The sequence below is a fragment of the Prorops nasuta genome, unplaced genomic scaffold, assembly GCF_024137725.1.
Source record: "Prorops nasuta isolate Cenicafe-Biocafe unplaced genomic scaffold, Cenicafe_Pnas_1.2 PNAS00011, whole genome shotgun sequence".
NCBI classification, from domain to species: Eukaryota; Metazoa; Arthropoda; class Insecta; order Hymenoptera; family Bethylidae; genus Prorops; species Prorops nasuta.
The window spans coordinates 5728761-5750556 of record NW_027116808.1 but is presented as its reverse complement, the minus strand read 5'-3'; the positions used below and the strand labels follow the sequence as shown (position 1 = coordinate 5750556).

At 33.5% G+C, this 21796-nt stretch overlaps 1 protein-coding gene and 1 long non-coding RNA gene across 2 annotated transcripts in view; both read left to right on the top strand.

Annotated features, from left to right (window-relative positions):
* Nucleotides 1-21796, top strand: part of Herc4 (HECT and RLD domain containing E3 ubiquitin ligase 4) — a 57009-nt gene that overhangs the window by 6935 nt on the left and 28278 nt on the right. The window lies entirely within an intron of this gene.
* On the top strand, nucleotides 426-2453 carry LOC136777787 (uncharacterized). The gene is made up of 3 exons (XR_010823306.1): nucleotides 426-1556; nucleotides 1649-1945; nucleotides 2018-2453. It is a non-coding gene; the product is annotated as an uncharacterized lncRNA (long non-coding RNA).

Genomic DNA, 21796 nt, shown 5'->3' with positions numbered 1-21796 from the left:
GAAGGTTATAACAATGATTTGATCTTGAAAGATCATTTAAAGATTATATCAGAGTTATTTAGAAATTTTTTTAAACGGAATCCCCTACTTTTTGTATATTTTAGTAGCTTGCCTCAAGAACTTTCCTAAACACTCTATCTTAATTTATCAGTTCATCCAGTCGCTCATAAAATATTTCAATTTGCATTTGTACGTAAGATTTGCCAGTATTGACTAGCACCCTTGAATGGGGTTATCTGAATCTGTTCTGGGAATATTTTTCTTCAGCCATTTTTTCCGCAAAAATGGATTTTGCCATGTGTGTAGCGTAAGATGACGCATTTGATCGTATCGCTCAACAGGTAATGCCAACTACTTTATGTCAGTGCAATTATGAAAAAATAACAGGTAATTACTGAATAATTTCAGTTTAAAACTACCAAGTAATCTTTCATTGTTAATTCATTATTTCTCCCTTGCTTCTCTGATGCTTTTTATCAATTATAGGGATTAATTTAAGTGTCTTTAATAGTAGCCGTAGGAACCTAGCTCCTTCATTACGGATGTCACACATATTTCTGGTCTTCACGTTTTTAGCACACACTCCTTTACTTTTCCTACTATGACATGAATTTGATTAGTGTGTACTTATAATTATAAGATGTGCCTGAAACTGGTAATGAAGTAATTTACGAACGCAACTTACAACGTCAAACATTCGTTCACAAACTAAAATTAATATTAACTGCTCTGCTCAACCAATCAAGCATTTTATTGATTTTTTATTACACGTGCATAGAAAGTGTCTCTTTCGGGCACGGTTTTCCGGGCCGAAAGTTACTCTTTTCAGACTAGTCTCTGCCGTGCATGCGCATTATAGATTTACTTCACTCTTTCGTCCCTTGGGAGATTTTATAATTACTTTCCACCCTAGGGCTGAAAATATCAGCTAAGTTCACATTGTAAAGTTCGATTTTTCATATTAATCAAAATAATCGAATTTCTGAGAGTATCAAGCATAGAAAGGATAAGACGCCTTTTCTTATAGCTGTTTCTATAGTTACAATTATAATACGACGTCGTTTTTTCTGTGACTTTAATTTGTGACCTTAAATCATTTATGTGCTTGATTTCGAATTTAACAATACCAGAATTATCAAAATGTGTGAAAATGAAGAGTTAATCTCTCAATAGAAAATATTGATGAAAAAGCTGCAAATATTATATAAAATTGATTACCTAAAAAATCAAGTGAAAGATACAACAGTGCATATAATGAATTTATAAGATGGTTAAACCTACACAAAGCGAAAGAAATCTCTGAGAGTACGATGTTAGTTTACTTCTCTGAAATTTCTGAAAAATTTAAATCTTCCACTTTGTGGCCTCAGTACTCAATCTTAAAAAGTACAATCCTATTAAATCAAAATATAGATATTAGTCAATATAAGAAACTAATATCTTATATTAAACGCCAAGCTGTAGGGTATAAATGTAAAAAAGCGAATATATTATCAACGCAGCATATTCAAAAATTTTTAACAGAAGCTCCTGATGTTACATAGTTAGCTACAAAGGTATTTATGTATAATTATATATTTTTAATTAATAAAATAAAAGTAAGGTAAATTTAATAAATATCAGTAGTAATAAGAACTTTGTATTACAGACCGCCTTAATATTTGGTGTATGTGGTGCATGCCGTGGGTGTGAACTTACAACTGTAACTACAAATGACATAAAAGAACATGATAATATTTTTGTGGTTAATATACCTATAACTAAAAATAACAAGCCTAGAAAATTTGTAATAGAAGGAAATTTCTATAATATTGTAAAAAAATACATGGCTCTTCGACCGAAAGGAATAGAAACTTCAAGATTCTTCCTTAATTACCAGCATGGTAAATGTACATAGCAGTCCATTGGAAAAAACATTATCTTCAATGCCTAAACAAATTGCCAAGTAAATACCTCATACAATAAATTTTTTTTATTAAAGCTTCGTGATATATTTTGCTTACAAAGATTGTTTTAGTTTCTTACAATTTGAAGATCCAGAAACATATACTGGGCATACCTTTCGCAGAACATCAGCAACAGTACTTGCAGATGCTGGTGCGAATATTACAATCATAAAAAGACATGGAGGTTGGAGATCCGACTCAGTAGCAGAGGGTTACATAGAAGAATCAATTGCGAATAAAAGAAAAATTGGTGAAATAATAAACAAATCCATAAACATAAAATCATTAGAAAATAAAGAGAATACAGATTTAACATTATCAATGAACAATAAAAGAATTAAATCCGAAACATGTACAGTAATAAGTAACATTGATAATAAACTAAATAAGAAAATTGTTGAAAATAAAAAAGATGTTACAGATAAATCAATTTTTATAACAATTAACAATTCGAATAACTGTTCAATAACATTTCAATAGCTTAAATAAAAATAATATTCTCTTAACTGATTTTATGTATAAAAAATATTTCAATTGTTTCATTTTAAATAATTTATAAAATATAATGTGAAATGTTAAATTTTGATTTATAAAATATAAAATAGTTATCTTTCATTTAAAATATGTTTGTTATTTCATATGGGGGCTCCGCACCCATACCCCTGGCGGGGGCTCTGCCCCCCCCCCCCCGCGCCCCGGCGGGGGCTCTGCCCCCCCCCCCCCCCGCGCCCCGGCGGGGGCTTTGCCCCCTGCACCCCCGATTATATACTCTGTTGTACTTTCCCTGTTGAATCAAGTGTCGCGATATTCTTTGAATACTAAAATTGTAGCAGCTTACGACTTGACGAAAGTGAAGTAATATATCATAATATGCAATAAAATGTCAAATGATCTATTATAATTCTTTCTTTATATGCATGTAGTCGATGCACTTGTAATAAAAAGTATCGTGTGTTACTCGGGACAAAAGTTGCCGTTTGGACTCGTGTGATGGCAGCACTCGCTTCGCTCGTGCCGCCAACTTCACACTCATCTGCAAACGGCAACTTTCGTCCCTTGTAACACAATGTACTAATCAATTAACTAAAAGCTCACGGTTCCTTTTGTTGATAAAGCAACAATGAAAAGTAAAATTACAGAAAAACAAAATTTTATATTTTATTTTCATTTGAAAGAAAAAGCCTTGAAAATTCTAGTAAATCAATTCATTGATTAAAAATTTGAATATATTTATTAAATAGTTTTTTCTTATTAGTGAACAAATATGTGTCGTAGGTGTTTGGATTCTAAAAAAAAGCATTTAGGTTATCATTAATTATAGGTTCAGTTTGTGACATTAAGTGTACTAAAAAATGTTCATTTTTTATTCATATTAACGGGATCCCTCAAGCCTTCTGTAGCCAACATTACGGAACGAAAAACGAGGGAGAAATGTCCAGCGCTATTTTTCAACCGATTTCAATGTTTTTGGGCTTATTGGAATCGTTAGGACTCGCCTTTCGTCATAAATAAAGCCGTATTTTCTAAAAAATGTAAAAAAATAAAATTGTTTAAAAATTCGCATTAATAATATTTAAACGCAAAACAAATCGAAAAATCAGGCTTCTTTATGACGAGGTGCCAGACCTAACGATTCCAACAAGCCCAAAAACATTGAAATCGGTTGAGAAATAGAGCCGTACCATTGTCCCGCGTTTCTGAGGTGGACGAAAACCAAAAATTTTTAGGAAGGCAGCTAGGCTTCCGCCCCTCTCGCGGCTCACGCTAACGTGTTCCCCCACTCCAGCATCGAAACTTACTGCGAAACTTTCCTCATATTTACGCTATTCCCCTATCTGTAGCTATACACATATAAATACCGCTAAAATAATGTTGAGAACATTTCATTTCGCCGATATAATGAAATTGCTAAAAATGCAATTATCATTTTGAAATAAAATTGTAGAAAAGGAGATTTCGTAATGCTTGAAATATAGGGCATACGGCGAAACGCGGGACAATGGTACAGTCGTATTTTTCAAAAGAATTTGATGAGACTAGTAATAATTAAAGCCATTCTTCATGTAGATTGTCCTAAAGAACTCGCATTTTCGATAAAGCTTATAGTTTTCCAGTTATGAGAGATTGAAGATGGACGTGCGCAACAGCTGATCTACGCGAGAGAAGAAATATGTATTTGTGCGTCGTGCAACTTCAAACGTTCATAGCTGAAAAACTATAAGCTTTATCGAAAATGCGAGTTCTTTAGGACAATCTACATGAAGAATGGCTTTAATTATTACTAGTCTCATCAAATTCTTTTGAAAAATACGACTGTACCATTGTCCCGCGTTTCGCCGTATGCCCTATATTTCAAGCATTACGAAATCTCCTTTTCTACAATTTTATTTCAAAATGATAATTGCATTTTTAGCAATTTCATTATATCGGCGAAATGAAATGTTCTCAACATTATTTTAGCGGTATTTATATGTGTATAGCTACAGATAGGGGAATAGCGTAAATATGAGGAAAGTTTCGCAGTAAGTTTCGATGCTGGAGTGGGGGAACACGTTAGCGTGAGCCGCGAGAGGGGCGGAAGCCTAGCTTCCTTCCTAAAAATTTTTGGTTTTCGTCCACCTCAGAAACGCGGGACAATGGTACGGCTCTATTTCTTAACCGATTTCAATGTTTTTGGGCTTGTTGGAATCGTTAGGTCTGGCACCTCGTCATAAAGAAGCCCGATTTTTCGATTTGTTTTGCGATTAAATATTATTAATGCGAATTTTTAAACAATTTTATTTTTTTTTTCATTTTTTGGGAAATAAGGCTTTTTTATGACAAGGTGCGAGTCCTAACGGTTCCAACAAGCCCAAAATTATTAAAATTTGTCGAAAAATAACGCTGGACAATTCTCCCTCGTTTTTCGTTCCGTAATGTTGGCTACAGAGGGCTTGAGGGATCCCGTTAAGAAAGTTAACATAATGCGTAGGAGAGTGTTTGGAAATATGAATTTTTTTATGAACGTAATGAGTGATATTTTTACGTATTCTACTATTACAAGCACTAAAACTAATTCCTATACTTTAAAAAGCATCAAAAGGGAACAAGGAAGGCCGCCTAAGCTAGCTCTCAATTATTATTTGCTGACTTTAAAGTAAAGTTATTGAAGGAGTATCTATCATTTTTTCATACTGATGATGACACTGATGGTCGACGCCATCTGCCAAGTGTGACGTCAAAAACACATCATTTTACGCTACGCACTTAGAAAATGAAGAAATCTGAAGAAGGGGGTCTGGTCCAATAGAGCTTATTCTTTCATATGTTGTTTAGGTAGTTACAGCAGTTTATTTATCGTTATCTAATTCTTTCTACATATATTGGTACATCTTAAAAATGAAAACCTGCATGAAAAAATATATTAAAATACAAGAAGAATGGAAATTCCGAACCTTCTATGGGTAAAATTGCCGAATTGCTTCTCCCCCTTCAAAATCAATAAAATATCTATATATATGTTTATTATCGAGCATAGAACATGGATATAACTGTAAAAAGTGTCTCTCTTCATCAATTCGAGAGATATGTCAAATTAAAGTTGGTGCAATTTTGAGGTTAGATAGGTGCAATTTTTAAGGTTTTTTCACGCATAGATTCACACATACACACATGCAGACACATTCACACATGCACTCGTATTTACTTTGTATGCTGTAATGTTTAAATATCAAGTGATATAGAATAATACTTATTTCATGTAGAGAATTATCATCACGTTCAACAGCAATGTTTGCTGTAATGTTTAAAAAATAATATTAACAAATTAAAGTTTAGAAGGATACAACTTGGCAATTCATTTGAAAAATTCAGGAATACGTTTTGAGGTAAAATTGCCGAATTGCTTCTCCCCCAAAAATTTAATAAAATTGTACGCTAGTGTATTCAATAAATGAATCTCGATACTTCTCGAGTTATTAATCAATATTATTTATTTTGAAAGCATTAAAGCAAACAAAGTGTATGTGAGTGCATTTGTGTGCACATGTGTGAAAATACATTAAAAATTGCAGTTGTTTAACCTCCAAATTGCACCAACTTTAATGTGGCATATCTGGCTAACCGATGAAGAGCAATACTTTTTTACAAGTATATCCATGTTCTTTGTTCGATAATAAAACGTATTCAAATTTTATTGATTTTTAGGGGGAGAAGCAATTCGGCAAATTTACCCCTTCTGTGTCTTCTGCTATGTTTTTCATAAAACTGATAAAATTATGGTCAAATATAGTAACGTTATATGTATATTTGGGAATGCCGCAGAAAACCTTCAAAGAAGTTCAAATGAGTTCAGTATTTAAACGTTTTCAAGGCTATTAGCGTTTAAACGTAGAGTCTTATTTAAAGAAATCGAAATTTTTTTCTAGAAAAATTATATTTATAAAGATAGAAATTTTCACTCTCTATAGGTATATAATGTTCACCAAAAGCGCTGGAATAGTCAATAACGTTGCAAGCTGATGAACTGCTCGAAAAATATTTCAAATATAAAATATATATTACTTAAAAAAGTCTCTTATATAGAACAAATTTAAACAACTTTCTTAAATGCAAAATGAATATATTATGTAACTGGCTCCTGTAGTTTTCTTTTAGCTGATGCCCTCTCTGTCTGCCTCTTGTAGCTTTTCATCAGTCTCCCCACCACTTTCTCCTCCAATCCACCAATAGCAAATCCATGGCTCATTGATTGCCCAAAGATGTCTGGCGAATAATTTGACTGATTTTTTCACAATTGGATGGCTATATTAGTTTGACCCTGGAAGCTGTACGGAAGGTCATTTGAAGGTCACCTTTGGTGCTCTATGTATTCTATATGGGAGCTTTCTCCTCACCGCTGTACTCGGCGCTCGAAGCGTCAACATGAACGCATCCTTATAGATAGAACCCCCTAATTTTTATTGCAAATTCTTATAACAAATCTCAAGGACTTTTCAAACTCGTATACTTATCTTCAATTTTATCCACCCTTTTACAAGATATTGTGAATTTAAAATCTATATGAACCTTTTAGGTAAGATGGTGAGTTTCCTTGAAGTAATGTTGAAGTGGTCTAGTCAATTAGATTTTAAGGATATTCTAGAGGAATCTTAAAATGTTAAGATAATTTAGAAAATATCATACTTTTAGTTTATTGAAGTAATCTGCCAAGTTTTAAATCGATTCACTAAAACGTTTAAAAGTTGTAGTGATATAAAGTTCGCATATTTTAACACTTGTAGTTATTGCAAATTCCTAAAATCAAACTTTTTAAAAGCACAGTAAAAAGTTAATAGAAATCCAATTTTTCTTTATTGATAATAAAATCTATCTATTTTATTTTCATGTAATTTTTATTAGCTTTTAATACATAATTAAAGAGAAATTAAGTATATTGGGATCTGACATAGTTGAAGCGCTCCAAGCGGTAAAAAATGAAAGCAGAGGAAGCTCGGGTTTTACATTGATTCTTATGGATATCTTTCAATAAATTGCAATTTATTATTGAAAACCTTAAAACTTTTGAATTTGGAAGAAAAGTTTGTACAGATATTTTCCATCGAAATCATTATATCCCTCCTGTAATTTCAATAGACATTTAGACACTTAGGCTTTCATGCGCCATATTCGTTTTTTTATTTATCTATATATATAGACTCCGCCCACGTGTCAGATCCCAATAGTGATGGAAGACATCGTAGTTTGCACTTGCATCGCTTTACTCTTTCAGAAACGTAGCAATTGTTATTTGTCAGCACTGCTAGCTGTATAGTGTATCTATGTAGCCACGTTTTTTATTAGTAGTAATATGGCCTTGCAATAACAAAATTATACCTTTTTAAGAAAGTGTGTGCAATAAATAACGCTTTCTGAAGTATTATTTATGATTTTGTATGAGTACTTTTCATTATTGACCATTAAATTGAATCACTACATATTTTTTTTTAAAGATTATACCTATTCAAGAGGGGTCGAAAGAACCGATATTTTTGGAGATTTTTCCTAACCAAAGAGAGTTTTTAATTTATTTACTTGAATTTTTTGTTGCTTAAAATAGAACTATATTAGATTCTAAAAACATTTTCTATTTATAAAAATATTAATAATTAGGTCTGTTTCAACTGATCTTTAAGTTCTCTTCGAAACCAAAGTATTTTGCTGTGCACACCACAACTCAAGACTGGATTATCTGAAACAAAAAAATCGAAAAGATTTCGTTAATATAATAGACTATCTAACAATTAATTATAGAAATAAGAAAAATATTAATTTTTAATAAAATAGCGGTTTCTAAAAAAAAAATCGATTTCGCATCAAAATTTCGGCCTTTAATTATTGAGAATGTGAAAACAAAATCCAAAAAAGTAAATCCTTTAATCAATGACTAAAAAATATATTCAGAAACACTATGTAAAATATTCAGAGCAATCGATGAATCCGTTTTTGAGATATCGTGTGCACTGACTTTAAAAACATGATTTTTAAAGAAACTCGTTCAGAATTTAAAAAACGTACGAATATTAAAAATTATTTTTGCGTAACTTACGCCAAGTCATCTATTCCGGATCCATACAATCACTCCTCCATTCTTGCTGCAGCTTCGAAGACTTCGATTTAGCGTTGTCTCCGAGCCATTCTGCTCTTTTATGTTACTTTCCGCGCAGTATGGTCAGATACAATGACGCACTCTCATCCTCTTTTTGGACATATTCATGTGCATTCGCTCCGACGGATACTCCCATTGCATATACATATATATAGTATAGTATTAACGAAGTACCCTTGTTAACCCTTTTGGTGTCGGAGGCTGATATATCGGCTCTAGCTGCACTTGCGAATAGTGTTAGAGCCGATATATCGACCCGCGCCTTTTAGCGCTTTACTATTCGCTCCGGGAGAACTCTATCTCAAAATAAATTTGTAATACGTTATAAATGATGTAATTTCATTACGAGAGAAATATACTGCTTTTTGAATCACGCAAATGTCGTGTATCGCGTTTGGTTTTTATGAGCATTTTCCCGAACCCTAGAAAAACTCTGAAAATCGACCGGCAATTTTCGCATAGGCACCTCTTTTCCGCGCGGCACTAAAAGAGTTAAATATACCTACAGATATGTTAGCAGCAGTGATCGCATATTTCCACCCAAAGTAACTTTTCACACATACAGCCGCCGTATCCGTGTGAAGTGACAACGTTCGTCCCATCACACGGATACGGCGGCTTGTATATGTGAATAGTTACTCTGGGTGGAAATATGCGATCATTGGTTAGCAGCCATTTTTACAATTTTTGAACCGCAGAGGACGATTTTCGATGTAACTTTTCAAAGAGCTTATCATAACTGTTCTTATTATTTTGATTAAATCCACCGACCCATCTTTCCAATATTTTTTCGTTGCTATATAAGGTCCGTGTAAATTTGACGAATAGCCTCAAAAACCTCCTTAGGTAACGGCTCATAATCGTGATGAAAGTCCGACAATTCATCCGTAGCTACTGCTCGCTTCCAAGAGCAGCAAGAGTCCAGGCCGATTAGGCATTTCTAGTGTTGAAGATTTTTGTCAGTCGAGCAGTAATGATGAAACGTAGCCTATATAGCCTCAGACATTTTTTCAACAGAATCTTAGTTTTTTCTTATTACCAAGCCGTAACTAACTGTAAGTTTATCAATTATTTTGACAGTGAGCTTGCCTTTGCCACCAAGAGTTTGTTTCTTAACTTCCTTTCCACCTTTGATGAAGGTTTCTACAAATGTTTTGACAACTTCTCGATGTCGCGTAATCATTCTCTTTCGTACATCCCCAATGCACTCTTTTTCACAAATTCTTAGAGACCCATATGGTGCAGCTTGTTAGGGCTACGGCACACAAAAAAACTTAAGCAAAACTTAAGCAATAAGATGAAAACGAACTAATAACAGTTGAAAATTTCGGCAATGGCTAAACTGTGATTGGTTCGTTTTCACCTTATTGCTTAAGTTTTTTTGTGTGTTATGGTTTAAATAACTCCGTGAAATATTTGGAGTCACAGTCACCGATATCATTTTTAAAAATAATTCCAAATTTGTCCACTGAACGCTTAAACAACTCAGTTACGTTTTCGACATCCATTTTTTCGGAAAAACCTGGAGGATTTGCTGAACAAGAGAGTTTCTTTAGGGCTTTTATACCAATCCTGATAATCTTCAGTGTGCATTGTTTGATTTCAAACTTCACATTCTCCGCGATAGGCACTTTGCACACAAATATTTAAGATTTTCTTGGTTCAATATCCAATCAATGATGCCACGCCGTATAAAGAGGAATATCCTTGCTTTTTCCGTGTTCTATTGTCAGATACAGTGAATTCTGTAGAACGAGCTGTGTCTTGATTCGTAGATGTTAAATTTTTCTCTTGAGTACGAACAGTGTCTGGATGTTTGTCAATGACTGTTTGTACACAACTATGTAAATTTTGTATATGATCGTGCAATATGTACTCTGACTGAAAAATACGGGCATGTCCTTTAGACCACAGAACTGTTTTGCACTTTTCAGTCCTAATCCGAGTACTCTCGTAATAAATATAAAACTTCTACTTTTCTTATAAGAGTGCCCGATAAACGGGCTAGTTTTAAGGGGAATCTGTATATCGACATTACAGAGCAAAATCTTGCGCCAAACGAAACGGCCTCATTTCTTAACCGATTTTAACGTTTATGCCCCTTTTTGGAAACGCCAGAAGATTATCTAGCGATCTTCGTTGGCCGATTTTTCAAAAAATGAAAAACTAAAAAAAAAGTGAAATTTAAAAAATTGGCCAACGAAGATGGCTAGATAATCTTTTGGCGTTTCCAAAAAGGTTGCATAAACGTTAAAATCGGTTAAGAAATGAGACCGTTTCGTTTGGCGCAAGATTTCGCTCTGTAATGTCGATATACAGATTCCTCTTAACGGTACACCTTACGCACTTGTCGTACAACAAAATAATTTTAAAACCAAGACCACGCACGGATGTAGTTTGAAACTTCATTTTTCCGCCACAAACTTTGCATTTTACTTATTCAGAAATTGCTGCGAACACTGTAATAAAGTTTAAAATTCGATATTCTATCGTTGCATCCCTAGGCACAAATATATGCTCTTGTATTTGTATTTCTTTGTAGAAGTAATGAAACCAATTTGGTTTGTCTCAAATGTTTTTGGATTAAAAACATTTTTTCTTGTTTTGTTTCTGCCTTTATGCACACTTCTGGACCGTCGCTTTTCCCTACTTATTTTCATTTTTATTTGAAAAAAAAATTGAAAATGTACATTGGGAAAAATTTTTCATGGATTTTGACCCCATTAACAGTTATTCGTGATATCAATAAACTAAATTTATGTATATTATAAATAATTCGAATTATTCATAATATAGGGGAGAGTGGGGCAAAATTATGCCCCTTAGGAAAAATCCATCCCAGTGACGCTATTATCGATTTTAACATAGCAAAAATTTTATGTAACGAAGATCACATATTCCTATACTTTTCTGCGTGGTCGCGATAATTAAATTGTTAAAGATGTTTTGTACTAATCAATTTAAAGTAAACCTTACAAAAGGATCATTTTACCCTCACCCGTGGGATAAAATGATCCCATGTCGAATAATTTAAAATAATGAATTTATATTTATAGATACGATAGACAAAAGCTATAATACTTTCAATAAAAAAGTAGAAAAGCATATTTTAGTGCTAACATTCTGAATGTTATAAAAAGAAAACATGTTATTCAAGTATAATCGCTTAAACCGCGAATAGCGTGAAAAAAGTACACTGGATCCAATCTTCTCCATAAGCCTCGTTTTTAAACCGTTTGCTGTATGTAAAATTTATTCGTTATCATCATCGTTACTACTTTTTGAGCACCGGCTGCTTCTTACCAATGAATCCACTATGGGATCGTTTTGCCCCAAATGCGCTGTGCATCTTTCATCGAATCTTAAAATTTTACCAAAGCCGATTTTAAATTAATTTTAAGAGGAAATCAAAGTTCATACTTATTATGATTTACCCAATTTTGCGATTTGAAAAGTATCCCCATATTTATTTCCTATATGATTAAAATATCGCTTATCTTACAGAAAAATGATGAAAAACACATAAATGCCGGTAACAATTTTTTACGTATTAAAAATAGACATTACTATATTATATTGTGTATATAAAAGTTTATATTTTAATATTGATTAATTTTTAAACGAATAGTATCAATAGTTTCCATAAAACCCTCAAGGATCATTTTGCCTCACTCTCCCCTACATTAATTTAGTTTATTGATATCGCGAATAACTGTTAATGGGGTCAAAATCCATGAACAATTTTTCTGGGTGTATCAGAAAGTGTATAAAGGAGCACGCGGGTATCGTGTTTGGATTACCTACTTGTACTGATTCTATTGTGCAATATTTGTCAAATGGGGAATGAAAACCATTGAATTTAGCTCGCAGGCATAAGCCGAAGACTATAATATACACGGTCACACAATGTGTAGGGTTACAATAGCAATTTTAATAAAAGGAGCAATGTTCAGATAAATAGCTGCCATACCGGTCTAAGTTCCAACTACTTTCAAACGCGTCGAGACGTCTTTATAAATATGCCTGTAACACCGAAAGCAGTAGTCGAATCACTTGAAATTTAGTGTGTACACTTTTGAACTAATGTACATTATGAAAATAAAAAAATTCAATGTTTTCAAAATCCTGGCTAAATATTGTTAGAATTCTTTGCGATGAGAAGAGAATATATGTTTGTCCGATTGGCGGCACTGTTGGGCGATGCCAGTGCCGTGAGCGGAATTTTGTTTTAACACGTCTCTGGGCAGGACTGCCTCTAACTCAGTTGATGTTAGTTACGACGCTATTGTAGGAAAGTACGGAGAAGAATCAAAAGCTTATGCTCGTTAATAAATCTTTTATTAATCTAGTCCTAAGTGTTATTTGTCCCAGGGACTACGAAAATTTAACAGGTGCAATCACTTAAAAGATTTAAATACTCGCACAGTGGCGCCGGTTATAATTCGAACTAGTTCTATATAGGATTGACGTAACAATCTATGAAAGAAAAACCTGCGAATTCGGCGCGTTTTAAAAAATATTTAAAAGAAACCGTTATACTACTCTGCGCTAGTAATAGCCGGTACTCCCCTATTTAATTAAAAAAATGGTCATTTGTTGTTGAATTTGGCAAAATTTACAAGAAATATGGTATATGACGTGTACTTTGAAAGAACATATAAATAGTTAATAACGTTATTATTTAATTATTTTTTTATTTATTATTTTGCTATTTTTCAATATTTAATGTTTAAAATATTCATAGTACTTCTAAAAATATTTATTAGCATTACTTTTAGTTTTTGATGTGAAACAATTTTAAACACTATTATAAAATATTCTCAATTATCAATGATAATTAATTAAATTAAATCTATTTATATTTTAATAAAAGGATAAGTACTTTTTTAATTAATGAATGAGGGCTTATGGTATCATAGATATTTCGTAACAAATATTTATTTTATCTTAAATTTATATTTTATACAATTATGATCAATAATATTCTCTTTACGGATCTTTGGGAGCAAATGGTGAGATTTTGTATCCGAAATATACTTTTTACCGGAGGACCGCATTAAAATTCCATCATTGAAGAAAACAAAAACAGCATGATGTGGGAACGATTGCCTATAACCCACAAATCTTATGGACAATCTTTTAGAACTCATAGAAATAGATAACGATCCCCATATAAGAGCACAAGTTTTGTGTTTTAGGCATTATTAGTGCAAAATCGATTGTAGGTACTACTTATTCAGAGACACGGTAGTGTCTCGACGGCAAGAACATATCACCGATCGCTACCGTGTGACTTATACAACAAGTTTGGCCGTTTCAATTTTCAAACCGATTTATCTTCTATATTATTACTACCATTTTACAATGTGAAAGTACTGTTTAAAAAAATACGGATGAATGGAAAGTTTATTATATATCGATTTATGATTTGGGTATTGAACGTTTTGAACGCGGAAAATACTTGTTTTATAGACAAAAGAATTCATAGAGCAGCGTTGTGATCTTCCGCAGAAAGTTTTCAAAAATATTATTCATATTCGAAGATAATTTTTGCCAGAATCTAAAAATTATTAGAAGAAAGTTTCAAGAAAGAAAGACATACTTTAAGGTTTTATTAGGAATTACTATTTGAAGATTTAGAATTTCAAACAGAAGATTTGGAGAAAATTTAGACCATCAACTTCAACAAAACGTGGCAGGTCGTGTAAAAGTTTAGTAAAATCAACCTGAGAAATATAAAGACGAAAGGCCGTCAAACTTTTTCCTGATTCTAGTTTTAACCATATTCATCAGTCTTATATTCAACGACTACGATCTATAGATGAAAAAGTGGAAAGTGAAATTGTTCAGAAAATATGCTTAACTTCTGATGTTATGAAAAAGCATATTCTTGAGAAGTTGATTGGTGATCAGAATTCCAATAATTATTAATCCTAATTCATTTCGAAAACGATCTTGCACGTTGTAAGGATGACTGAGGATTTTAATAACTTTTAGAACTTCGTGTTTGATATAGCTCCTTGGTTACACTTATTTCTCATAACCCTTATTTAGTTACATTTAAAACTGCTACATTTACCGTAGTAGTTTCCCGACGACAACGCCGAATACAATTATACAGTACTATACCGCACAACGCGCAAGCATGTTCAAACCGATTCAAATGCAAGCATTGCTCAGACCGACGCCATTACCGACGAATCAAAATGGAAGAGAACAAGTCCTTAACAGGTGCGGCTTATATATAATCATCAACGCATGCGCTTATATCCATCTTCCCTAGAAGCTATAGTAAGACGATATAGGGATACTAAACTGTAGTGAATCTGCCTATAGTTCTTACAAGACTATTGTGAATTTTACTATAGGTTCTTACACACGTACTTGCTTCTTTTTAGTGTTTTTTTCTAGCTTCGTATCTGTTGTATTTGCAGTCTACTTTTTAAAAGATAAATTATATAAAATGTATAAAATTAACTCTATAAACTGAATCTATGCTTGTAATGCCGAGAGGCCAAATTTGTGTAAGATTCTTCGTTTTCCATTTTATCTCTAACACGACTTAAATGATTCATTTCAGTAGGTTTTTCAAAGCATACATTGCATATGACATTTAATGATGTATTTGTTAATAGTTTTACTGTTTTTTAATCTATCATTGTTAAAAAGAGCTCGTGCTTAACGGATAACTGTTTTCCATTCTTAGAAATCTAAGTATACATAAGTGAAGATATTTCATCTTGGATATTATTAGCGACCAGGTTTTTTTCTCCAGTGCTTCTTTTAATAATTCAATTAAAGTAGGCTGGCACAATCTTACAGAAGAAGTTGAAGGGTCCTGCCAAATGACAGTTTCGATTTCATCATATATAATTTTAAGCGGAACTAAAGATGCTATAAATAAGTAATTGACCGATAAGATTTTGCTTTGGTCTGTTTTGTTTATATTTACTTTGCCCTGACGAGCCATCATATCTCCATTATTATATGTATAGGATGTATTGTAACAAATTTCTTTCATCGACATAATCAATCATAAATGTTGTTTTACATATTATTCAAAAGTGAATGTATAGTTACTTTTGCATTAATGTCTGTAACCACGATTTCATTCGGATAACATCGTTTTTTAGCATTAAGTAGTGATTGTTAGGTAGGTAATAAGTAATTATTTTCTTGATTAAGAAATTTTTGTAAGTATTGGTAATGATTTTTGGTGAGTCTAAATCAATGTATAAACTTAAGTCATTTCAACTGTCATTAGATTATAATTGACAAACCCCGCCAAAACAGTAATAATAGTAATGATGGAAATATTGCAGCAAGATGTTTTAAGCACTATACATGTGTATTTCACAAATTAACGGAGTTGATGAAGATCTAATAAGACGTTTGTATATTATATTGCATATTATGTCAAGTAATCAAAAAATTAATCCTACAAAATTGAGGAAATATGCAATTTAGACAACAGAATTATATGTTACTAAATACCCATCGTACTATAGGTCTGTTCTCGTTGGCCTACACTTTTAACACTTTCTACACTTTCCGTATTTCTGTCTTTGTCCATTGTATAAGTTGATACCCTAAAAAGTGCACAAAGTGTAAAAAGTGTAGACAACGAGAACAGACCTTATCAAGAGACACGGTAGTGTCTCGACGGCAAGTACAATGACCGGCAGAAATGGCGTCCCTTGATGCGTTTAGGAACCGCATTTTAGGATCCTTCACTGTATACTCTATTCTGCTAGGCGGAGATAGGGGAATGGAACGCGATAACTATAGTAGTTAGTTTATCTCGCTCTAAATGCGTGAGTGCGAGAGAGAGAGCTTTATACGGCATAGCAGGGCAAGCCAGGCGTCCCGAGGCTTATTTCTATCTGTGCCATTGCCTATGGCTATCTCTCTCGCTCGGTAAGAATCATTCGTCCGTCCTTGTTTAGGTCAGTTCTACGCCAATGGATACTCTCTAAAGAAGATTTTCTCAGGCGACACCATTGAAGACTGCGATTACAGCGGGGATTTTAAAATACTGTGCACCTGTCACTGTCAAACGTCAGTATGAAAGATTATTGTCGCTTACAGCGTTTGGTGCAATTAACATTATAAGTCTGGATTATTATGTGATATTCTGTAATTAACATATATATATACATATGTTAATTTACTTTTAATTTTTTAAACCAGTAAGTTATTGGCATTATAGAAGAAACTCATTTAAATATAAGAATATACTGGTTTCCACTTATGTAACTTTTCTTGTAAATATAACATAATTTTAATTAATAAAATTCACTCGTTTATTAATCAGACTAAGAGTTATTTCTTTTAAATTTTAACATGTATAGAATAATATCCTAAAAGCGCACACTTAACTAATTATTATTAGAGAAATATTTTTATAATCGTTACACATTGATAATAATATATCTCAATATCCTTCAGTTTAAAATATCATTTACATTGAAGAAATCTTGATCAATGGTCATGAAGAGTTCGTGGCTCAGTGGCTAGGTCGCTTGCCTCGAAGATTAGTTAGAGCGCTTTTGTCGGTGGTTCGAATCCCGCGGGAGATATTTTTTTTTTCGTTTTAAAAGCATTACTATCTTTTCTTTTTGTTAATTATTTGGAAGCATTGCTACTGCTTCCAAACATATTTTGAAAAGTTTATTTTGCCCTGAAAAGGGCAGTTAGTCAGACACGGCTTCTATAATGCCAATAACTTATTGGTTTAAAAAATTAAAAGTAAATTAACATATGTATATATATATGTGCATTACAGAATATCACATAATAATCCAGACTTATAATGTTAATTGCACCAAACGCTGTAAGCGACAATAATCTTTCATACTGACGTTTGACAGTGACAGGTGCACAGTATTTTAAAATCCCCGCTGTAATCGCAGTCTTCAATGGTGTCGCCTGAGAAAATCTTCTTTAGAGAGTATCCATTGGCGTAGAACTGACCTAAACAAGGACGGACGAATGATTCTTACCGAGTGATAGAGATAGCCATAGGCAATGGCACAGATAGAAATAAGCCTCGGGACGCCTGGCTTGCCCTGCTATGCCGTATAAAGCTCTCTCTCTCGCACTCACGCATTTAGAGCGAGATAAACTAACTACTATAGTTATCGCGTTCCATTCCCCTATCTCCGCCTAGCAGAATAGAGTATACAGTGAAGGATCCTAAAATGCGGTTCCTAAACGCATCAAGGGACGCCATTTCTGCCGGTCATTGTACATATAAAAATAGATAATGACATGTCTATACCGCCGAGCACTACCGTTAACTTATACAGTAGGTTTGGCCGCCTCATTTTTCAAACCGATTTATTTCCGTGAATGATCCACTGTCATGATTTAAGTAAAGCTTTCCTTAAACTAGTTTGGAACAAGCTTTCATTTAAGACCATGAACATTAAAAACGGATCATGCAATCCAGAGATCTCATACTGAGTTAGCTATATATATATCGAAAATTGAGATTCTTCTCCTTCATAATCTTCTTCTTCTTCTTCTCCAGCCAGAGTGTATGTCTCGGGCTGAAGTTGGCTGCTTAACATAGGTTTAGTGACGTCAGTAGACGTAAACGTAAATATAGTTGCACCAGAGATGAAACGGGAGATTGCTCATGCGAGGTCCCGAGGCAATCCCTACCGGTAGGCGGCGCTGGTGTTGGCAAACGCGTGTCTCAGGTCCATCTAACCCCTAACGCCATCTATCGGAAGAGACCACGAAGCACGAGCGTTAAGCTTAGAATAGGGTAAAACATATATGCATTGTTGCCAGAAAGCGGAATAAAGAGAGAGCGGAGATATTTTCTCGGACCTCTCTGTCTTTCTCGCTGTTAGCTTCTAGCAGAAGAGTCGAGGCAAAATCTTTCCGTTTCGCTTTGCCGAAAATCTACCAATATTCGATGTCATTTATATTTGCAGGCCAATGCCTTTATACATGATTTTTTCAGCATATTTATTTATCAGCATTGACTTATTTAAATCAATAATAAATTAAGGAAATGCGTATTTGATATATAATAATTATTTTAACTATAATTTCATCGTTATATTTCGCTTATTTCCGTAAAATCTGCATTTCTTTAGTTTATTATTGATTATTGTAAGTCAATGGCAATTTAAAAAAATTTAATCTTAAAAAAAAAAGAAAAGTACCGATCAGGAATCGAACCCGGACCCACGAATCGCCACGCGATTACCTTACCGCCTAGACCACGAGGCTTCTTCAGTGCACCGTAAACAGATAGTCTTTTTAAGGGCTTGAAATCTTCTTTTAAACCATATAAATAAACGAGCAACCGACAGCTTTATTCATTATTATTCTATCATAATGGTACACAAATTAAAGAATAATTATATAATGTAGATTTTCAAAAGCTTTTCCAATAACCAAGAACGGAAACTGCGAGCGTTGATTATTTATCTTCATTCTTGGCTATTGGAAAAGCTTTTGAAAACTATTCAAAATATAATTATTCCTTCATTTGTGTACCATTATGACAGAATAATAATGAATAAAGCTGTCGGTTGCTCGTTCATTTATATGGTTCAATAGAAGATTTCAAGCCCTTAAAAAGACTATCTGTTTACGGTGCACTGAAGAAGCCTCGTGGTCTAGGCGGTAAGGTAATCGCGTGGCGATTCGTGGGTCCGGGTTCGATTCCTGATCGGTACTTTTCTTTTTTTTTTAAGATTAAATTTTTTTAAATTGCCATTGACTTACAATAATCAATAATAAACTAAAGAAATGCAGATTTTACGGAAATAAGCGAAATATAACGATGAAATTATAGTTAAAATAATTATTATATATCAAATACGCATTTCCTTAATTTATTATTGATTTAAATAAGTCAATGCTGATAAATAAATATGCTGAAAAAATCATGTATAAAGGCATTGGCCTGCAAATATAAATGACATCGAATATTGGTAGATTTTCGGCAAAGCGAAACGGAAAGATTTTGCCTCGACTCTTCTGCTAGAAGCTAACAGCGAGAAAGACAGAGAGGTCCGAGAAAATATCTCCGCTCTCTCTTTATTCCGCTTTCTGGCAACAATGCATATATGTTTTACCCTATTCTAAGCTTAACGCTCGTGCTTCGTGGTCTCTTCCGATAGATGGCGTTAAGGGTTAGATGGTGTGGCGAGTCACTGACTATACCACTGGCACACAATATACTGTGGCGACCCACTGACTATACCACTGGCACACAATATACACCTTCTCAGATGCGACACCTGTGGCAAGTGGTTTAATCCAGAAATCCGTTCCTTAGTTTTATTGAATTTTTGAATATCGAACAATTGTCTATACATTTTATATGCTTAATTAGATTAATAAAATTGTATCGCGTATCTCGCTCTCTTCCTGTTTGGTCTTTGACCAGTGTGGATCCTGCGAGTGCGCGCCTATCAAAAACCAACTTGTTTTTTGGAAATAAACCAAGAGAAAACCAGCGGCAGAAAATATATGTTAATTGTCTCTTTTAAACCTCATCCTTGCAATTTGGGAGTATTAAGGAGCTACAAATTGGTGACCCCGACGTGATCTCGGCGGATTTAAGCTGAGATATTAAATCAAGCTCCGGTGCCACGGTGTGCACGTGTTTCATCTAAAATGCCGCTTCAACGCTCCCCGACAGTAATCTCCAATGGGGCAGCCAGATTGATTGACGATTCACAAAATGCTACAGATGAAGCGAATGAAGGAGAAACTACTGCACATGGAGCCAACGATGACCAGGAACAAATATCTGAAAAAGATCAGCTCACGCACATGAGGGAGGATCTAATCTTTGCCGTCCGTCGGCCGCAGTTGCCTCCTTTCATGAAGGATCGACCAGACATTTGGTTCATTCTCATTGAATCGGAGTTTAAGGCGAGCCGTATGAAGAGCGATGATGCAAAATTCAGCGCAGCACTACGTGCACTTGATCCAGAAACACTCCAGCAGATCACCGATGTAATCTACCTGCCACCTGAAAAAAATAAGTATGAACATTTGAAGAAAACGGTAGTTCAACGACTCTCTGACTCCCGCCAGAAGCAAATCCAAAAGCTGCTTAATGAACTGGTTCTGGGAGATAACCCATTAACGCCCAAAACGGCAAGAATCAAAGGTTTATTTTGCGATCAGATTTGAAGTGCTAAATCTTGTTGCACATATCGCAAAATACCTTTACTTATGTTTTCGAGGTCGCTCTACAAGATGGTATAATTTAAATTATGATTTGGTTGCGTGAAAAAAAGATATAGTGACTTTTTCCTCAAAAAGTGCTAAAAATTTTGCGACAAAAATTTTAAAAGTTAAATTTTCTACTAAAATTTGATGTTCCTCTTCATTAAAAATGGGCACAAGCTGGCACAAACATTCCAAAGTTTCAAAATATCGTCCGTAGGAAATGAAAAATTCTTGATGGTCGAAGCAAAATGGCGGCAAACACGATTTTTTGTTACAAAATTTCACAAGCTTTTTTCTCATCAATTACGAACTTTATTGAAAATTTCCCAACGATAAAAATGTCTTATAATTAATTGAAGAATATTCTAAAATTTTTTCAAATTTTTTATAAACAATTTTTTAAATTTCAGTCTCGTAATATTAGGAAAAATAAAACATTGTTTATAAAAAATTTGAAAAAAATTTAGAATATTCTTCAGTTAATTATAAGACATTTTTATCCTTGGGAAATTTTCAATAAAGTTAATAGTTTTTTAGAAAAAATGAATTTCATATTAATAAGGTGAACAGACTTCTCTTATAAGAGCTGCACAATACTTAAAGCTTTAAAAAGATTCACTGACGGTATGCAAAAATTTTTGCGCTTACTTTTTTTGATTGAAGTGAAATCTATCATCAACGGTCTACTACAAGTTTTTCTTCATTCTTTATTATATTTCTTTTTTTATATCAATTATTTTTCTTACATCACATGTACCGTTTTATATAGTCTTTATCTAAAGTTTTTATATTCTTAAATATTTGATAATTGAAAAATGTCGAAGAGAAAGCGACAAGTTCGAATGTCAGAAATTGAATCTGATGATGATAGTTCACATGAAGAATCTAGTCAAATAATTTTGATTCCCGATCCTAATTATTCTGGCGATAATGATTCTGGTTCAGACGATGAAAATTATAATGATTTTCCTTGTACGTCATATAAAAAAGTATACCAGGGTTATTCTGCAAATTTAAC